The 6,080-nt window shown below is 38.8% G+C and overlaps 1 long non-coding RNA gene and 1 pseudogene across 1 annotated transcript in view; one reads left to right on the top strand and one right to left on the bottom strand.

Annotated features, from left to right (window-relative positions):
* Positions 1-574: 574 nt before the first annotated feature.
* On the top strand, positions 575-1,651 carry LOC101572038 (annotated as a pseudogene).
* Positions 1,652-1,815: 164 nt separating this feature from the next.
* LOC111818051 overlaps positions 1,816-6,080 on the bottom strand; it is a 20,308-nt gene continuing 16,043 nt past the window's right edge. The window contains exon 3 of the long non-coding RNA XR_002822123.1: positions 1,816-1,918. This is a non-coding gene — a long non-coding RNA (uncharacterized LOC111818051). The remainder of the gene's footprint in view (positions 1,919-6,080) is intronic.

Here is a 6,080-nt window from a genome sequence, read left to right as displayed (position 1 = left end):
GGTCTCTGTGCTTTGCTAAGCTTGTTCTAAGTAGGTGCTTTAGACCACTGAGCCATCTCACCAGCCCAAAATTTCTTTATTAATTGGCACCAGCACTAGAAAAGTAATAGTGTTCTCCATAAATTTAAATGCCTATTTATCACAAACCAAAAAGAAAGATGAGCACCTCCATCGTGTTAGGGTACAGCAAGGCCTCGCCAGATGCTAGCTCCTCTCTCACAGCTCCTAGACCCCAGAGTCATGATCCAAGTAAAGCCTACTATTTATAAAAGATAGAAGAAGAATGAAGAGGGGGAGGAACAGGAAGAGAAGAAAGAGGAGAAGCAAAGGAGAAGACTAATATGTAGACCAAAAAAAGAGCTTAAAATAATTACACCCCCCCCAGGTGGGCACTGTGGCACACCCCTGTAATCCCAGCACTCAGGAGGCTGAGGCAGGAGGATCATCACAAGTCAAGGCCAGGCTGGGCTACACAGTGAGTTCAAGGTCAGCCTGAACTACATAGCCAGACCTTGTCTCAAAAAATAAAAAGACTCCCCACAATAAAGACCCAGTCAAGGTGAGTGTAGGGGCTATGCGCTGTGGCATGAGCCAGGTCCCAGGGCTTCTGCCCTCTTCCCACTGTGCTGAGCAGGCCCTGCTGACCCTGAATGCGCCCCCAGCCCTCCTGTGCTCTAACTCCTCAGGGTTCTGCTGCAGCTGGATCCACTCTTCCTTTTCTCTGCCTGTGAATATTTCTAAAATTTATGCTTTGTGGTGTCCTGCTTGTCAAAATCTTCAAGCAGAGTGGGGAGGTTTGGCTGAATGGGGTGAGGATCTTGAGATAAATGTTCGCTAAAGTGGGTATCACAGAGCAGACAGGACTGGGGGGATGGTTTATCCTAACTGCTCTTGCTGCGATTTATCACTGTAAAGATGGTAAAATTGGGCGCTAACAGGGCCTAAGCACTAAGAATGACTTCCTAAACTTTGTAAGTGCAAAAGAATGGAAGTATACTGAACCTGTTTCATCATAGATTGTTCCAAGTGCCTTTCTGCTGAGCAGTGTCAGCACTCTTTTGCTTCCTATGTGCTTTATAGACTTGCCATGGATATTTTATTCAAGGCCTCAGATTACCAGTTTGGGCATCATACACAATTTTTGCTTTAGCAACTTTGCCTTCAGGACTGTTATTAGGACTTTGATATATGTGGCAGCTTGCCTTTGTCCTTCAAAAAGGTGCGAGCCACGGTAGTAGCCTTCAAAAAATCCATTCCCAGAACTTTTTCAACCTTTGAAAAAAATGATAGGGGCCAGGGAGATAGCTCAGTAGAATAAGCGCTTGCTTGGCAAGCACAAGGGCCTGAGTTCAATCCCCGGTTCCACCAAAAAAAAAAAAAAAAAAGAAAAAAGAAAAAAGAAAAAAATGATGGAGGACCAAGAGGCTGCTGAAGAAGATGTTTCAGAAGAAACAGCAGAAAGTAAAGAAGGAACAAAGACTTTCCACACAGTGCCACAGGGCAAAGCCCTGTGGGTCCAGCATTGCCTATAGTTAAGTCCTAGATAATTTTTATAAGTATCTCTTAATATTGTGATTCTGATAAAACAAAATTGATCATTTCTTTTGCTTTAAAGTGAACTATGATTTGTATATTGCAGATTTCAGTGTAGATTGTCATTGAATATTTTTATTTAGAAAATACAGCCAGCTATAAAAGTTTGAAATATGCAATCTGAGAATACTGAGGTTTAAACAGTTGCTTAATTTTAGGAAATTTGGTGCCAAGCAATAAGATTTGTGTGTATTTATTAATAACCTCTTTAAAGACTGAGCTGAAAAATCGTATTTCCTAAGATTTACATTAATTGGGGATATTTAAGAAGATTACTCAGAGAAACAAATTCTCATTTGATTTTTTTTTTGTTTTACTGTGAAAACTCCCCATATTTCCCATAAATTGGAATTTTGCCCCTTGTCTGAAGAAATGTGTATTTCAGTGATAACTTTGGTTTTTTAGAGTTATAGTCTAAAATTTCATTTTTTAGATTATGTCTTGCTTGAATTACAGTTTTCTTCTTACATTATATACAGGGTGCACTACTGGGTTAAGAAGTCCTTGGTGTTCTCTTGACTCCTATAAGGTTGACTGCCTATTTTATTCCTTTTCTCAGTTGTATGATTTCCTTTGCCCCCCTTTTTTTTTTTTTTTGCCACGACTTACATTTTTCAAATTGGATGCTAAGAACAGTGTGACAATTAATATTTACTGTTAGTAAACAGTAGTTTTTGTTGTTTTACTCTGAAATTTACTAAGATTCATCAAACTGAGTTATTGAAATTTTCAGTTTGGCCAATCAGTTTAGATACTACAGTCTGGTTATTGAACCTTGTTTTGAATTTTTCTGTGTGTGTGTGTGTGTGTGTGTGTGTGTGTGTGTTTAATGTGGAAGTGGACATTCCTGATTTTTATTTAATAGAGAAAAGCTTTGGTATTTCATATTTTAGAAATTTAAAGCTTAATTTAATTAAAAAATTACATTTGCATTCTGCTCAGGAAAAACCATCTTCTATACATTTTTGTTGTACCTTTGTCACCATATGCAAAAAGTTCTTCATTGAATTTGCAGTTAGTGGATGCTTGATGTTTTCAAATCATAACATTGTTAATTTTTTTTTAAAAAGATAGATTTCATATTTTATTGTTCTTGATTGCTAATACTGGGTGGCAATTGGTAGTGTGGACCACATCACTTTTTCCTGGCAGCAAAGGGTAGGTGCGACAGAGGACTCTTACTAGCCACAGAAGGGAAACATCCATAAATACCCAGAAGGAATCACACAGCCATTGAGGAATAGGTGATTTCTGTGATGTCTTCCCCTTTTTAAGGTTCTCTTTGTGTGACTCCATTAGACTTGTAGTGACCCTCCTGTCTCAGCCTCAGCCATTAGAATGGCACTACCGTAAAGCACAAAAGTGTTTCTTTAAAGGCTTCTCCTTTAGACTCTTAAAATATTCTACCAATAAAGAGTTTGGATGTGTAATTTGTGGTGCCTTAGAAAAATACTCTAAACAAAATGTGTTTGAGGATTTAAAGTGAGCCTGGGGAAAATCACATGGAGAGAAAAAACATTTTCTCGGGCTGGTGAGATGGCTCAGTGGTCTAAAGCACCCACTTAGAACAAGCTAAGCTTAAGCAAAACACAGGGACCACGGTTCAATCCCCCAGCACCACATGCCAGCCAGCCCCGCCCCCTGGTGGGCTGAGCTGGCCACACACACACAAAATAAATAAATAAAAAATAAAAAAAAAAGGGGGCTGGAGAGATGGCTCAGTGGTCTAAAGCACCTACTTGGAACAAGCTTGGCAAAGCACAGGGACCACGGTTCGATCCCCCAGGACCACATGCCAGCCAGCTGTGCCCCCCTGGTGGGCTGAGCTGGCCACACACACACACACACACACACAAAATAAATAAATGTTAAAAAAAATTTTTTTTTTTCTCAAGCTTTCACAGAGAGCAAATTGGTGAAGCAATGGCCGTGACTCACCCTCAGGTCAGACACTGACAAAAGAATGTACAAAAGGTGGTACAGGGCTACAGGATAAATCCTGAGAGTACTTAGCTGACCTTATCAGATACAAAAGTTACAATTCTGAGTATATAGGTCTTGCTATATCTTGGTCTTAACCATCCAGTAGAAAAGTATAAAAATGAGATATATAAAGTAAATCCATATTAATACAATGAGATGTAAAAGGCTCAAGTCAATAACTTCTGAGGATAACCCACTAATATTATAGACTATTAGACAGTATTAGATGTTTAGTTGAATTCAAACACTTATAGTATTTAGATGCCAATAGCATATTCACCTCTGACAGGACAAAAAAATAAATAAATAAATAAAAATTTTTTAAAAAGAAAAAAAATGGAAATAGAAAGAAACAGTCAATGCTCTAAGTAGCTTCGTCTCCTTTTTTTCAATTGTTTGTAATTTTTCTTTTCTTAATTTCTTATACATTGCTCCAGTTTTTTCTTCTTCCAATATCTGGTAATATGAATAGCTGGTTGTAAGACAATACCATGTATTACAACAAATACTGTGAAATTCATATTTGTTAAGTAAAATTCTGTATGAGTTGTAAAAAAAATAAAATTAAAAAATTAAAAAAAAACTTGACATAAAAAAAAAAACAGTGACCAATCATGAAAAAAAAAAAAAAGAAAAAAGAAAAATACTCTAAGCACAAAATAGAATTTTACAAGTACTTCACTAGCACTGAAGACCAGTGTGATTTCCAGTTGGATATTTGAAAGCCTATACTTAAATGCTTTGTATTTAATAATGTTTCAGATGAGGAATTCTGTGTTCTTATGTACTTTATGTATGTAATTAAATGGGTAGAATTTTTTAATTATTTTGTTACTTGAGATGATTGAGGAAAATCATGTTTATTCAGACATTTTCTACTATTCTAAAATGTTTGGTTTTGTCAAATTTTTGCTTAGATAATACTGTGTTACAGAGAATTAAAAGTATACTGAACAAGTAAAAATAAAACCTAGTCAAAAAATTAAAAAGTGAAATGAACAGACACTTCACAGAATTACAAATGGCCAATAAACACATGAATAAATGCTCAATACAGTTATTAAAGAAATGAAAATTAAAACAACATTGAGATTCTATCTTGTCCCTGAAAGAATGGCCAACATCAAAAACTCAAGGGGGTTGGAGAGACAGATAGCTCAGTGGTCTAAGCAACTGCCTGGCAAGCGCAAGGACCTGGGTTTGATCCCTGGTACTGCATGTCAAGCCAGCCCTGGTACCTGGGCATGCGGTGCTGGCCACCAAAACTGGCCATGGAGGTGCATGCTTGTAATTCCAGCATGGTGGAGGCTGAGACAGGAGGATCACTACAAGTCCAAGCTGTGTAGCAAGACCTGCATCACATAAATACATAAACAAAAGATTAAAAAAATTTAAAGAAAAAAATAACACGTGCTAGAGGTTTGGGGGAAAAGTAACCCTTCCACATTGTTGGTGGGAGTATAAACTACTAAAACCATTAGGGAAATCAGTGTGAAGAGTCCTTAAAAAACTAAAACCTCCAGTTGAACCAGCTACTCTTCTAGGTATCTTCCTGAAAGAGTTAAAGACATCAGATTACAGTAATACATGCATGCCTACAGCTGTAGCATCACAGTTCATAGTAGTTATATCGTGGATCAACAGATGAATGCCCAGGTGTGGTGGTGCACACCTGGAATCCCAGCATTTGGGAGGCCGAGGCAGGAAGATTGCCTTCAATTCAAGGCCAGCCTGGGCTACATAGTGAAAATAAATAAATAAATAAATAAATAAGAGAAAGGCACTGCCTACCTCGGGCCAGACTTCCTTAAGTCCACATAGCACTTCTCTCTGGGTTATATGGGCCCATGCTGTGCTGTGACCTCCCACAGTGGAAGCCCTTGAGCCTGGAAGGCTCCTGACCAGTCTCAGAATGCAGCCTGGGCACCAGGAGAACCAGGAGGGTGGAAGGGGAGGTGGAAATGTTAAATTGATCACGCACAGCCAGTACTGTAATCAGTCGGGCCTACACAAGGACTCTCCACACAAACCCCAAAGGACAGGGCTGGAAGAACTCCTGTGACTGTGTGCAGGCCCTGGAGAGAGGTGTGCCTGGCGAGGGAGTGGAGGCCCTCTTTCCCCACACCTTTCTCCATCTGGTTCATCTGTAGCCTTCATTAACTGTATCAATATTATAATCTAGCATTTAAATGGTCTTTGCTGTGAACCGTCCTGACAAATTAATCAGATCCAACAAGAGGGTCCCTGGGAGCCCAGATTTATGGACATATAGAAGATACCTCCTCTACTCTGTCTCCTCATTATGAATATTCTTCAGAGCTTTATTTTAAAATTCTGTATTTTGAAAAAAATTATTATGGGGGCCTGGCCTTAGCTCAGTTGTTTAAGTGGCTGCTTCCACAAAGCTGTCAGCCTCAGGTTGCTGTAGTTCGATCCCCACAACACTCCAGCCAGCCAAACCACCCCTTAGGGCATTTAGAGAAAAAAAAAAACAAAAAAAAAAC

This window comes from Octodon degus, unplaced genomic scaffold, assembly GCF_000260255.1.
Source record: "Octodon degus isolate 3935 unplaced genomic scaffold, OctDeg1.0 scaffold00078, whole genome shotgun sequence".
Lineage (NCBI taxonomy): Eukaryota > Metazoa > Chordata > Mammalia > Rodentia > Octodontidae > Octodon > Octodon degus.
Note: the sequence above shows the minus strand (reverse complement) of the source record. Positions and strands in the feature narration are given on the sequence as shown.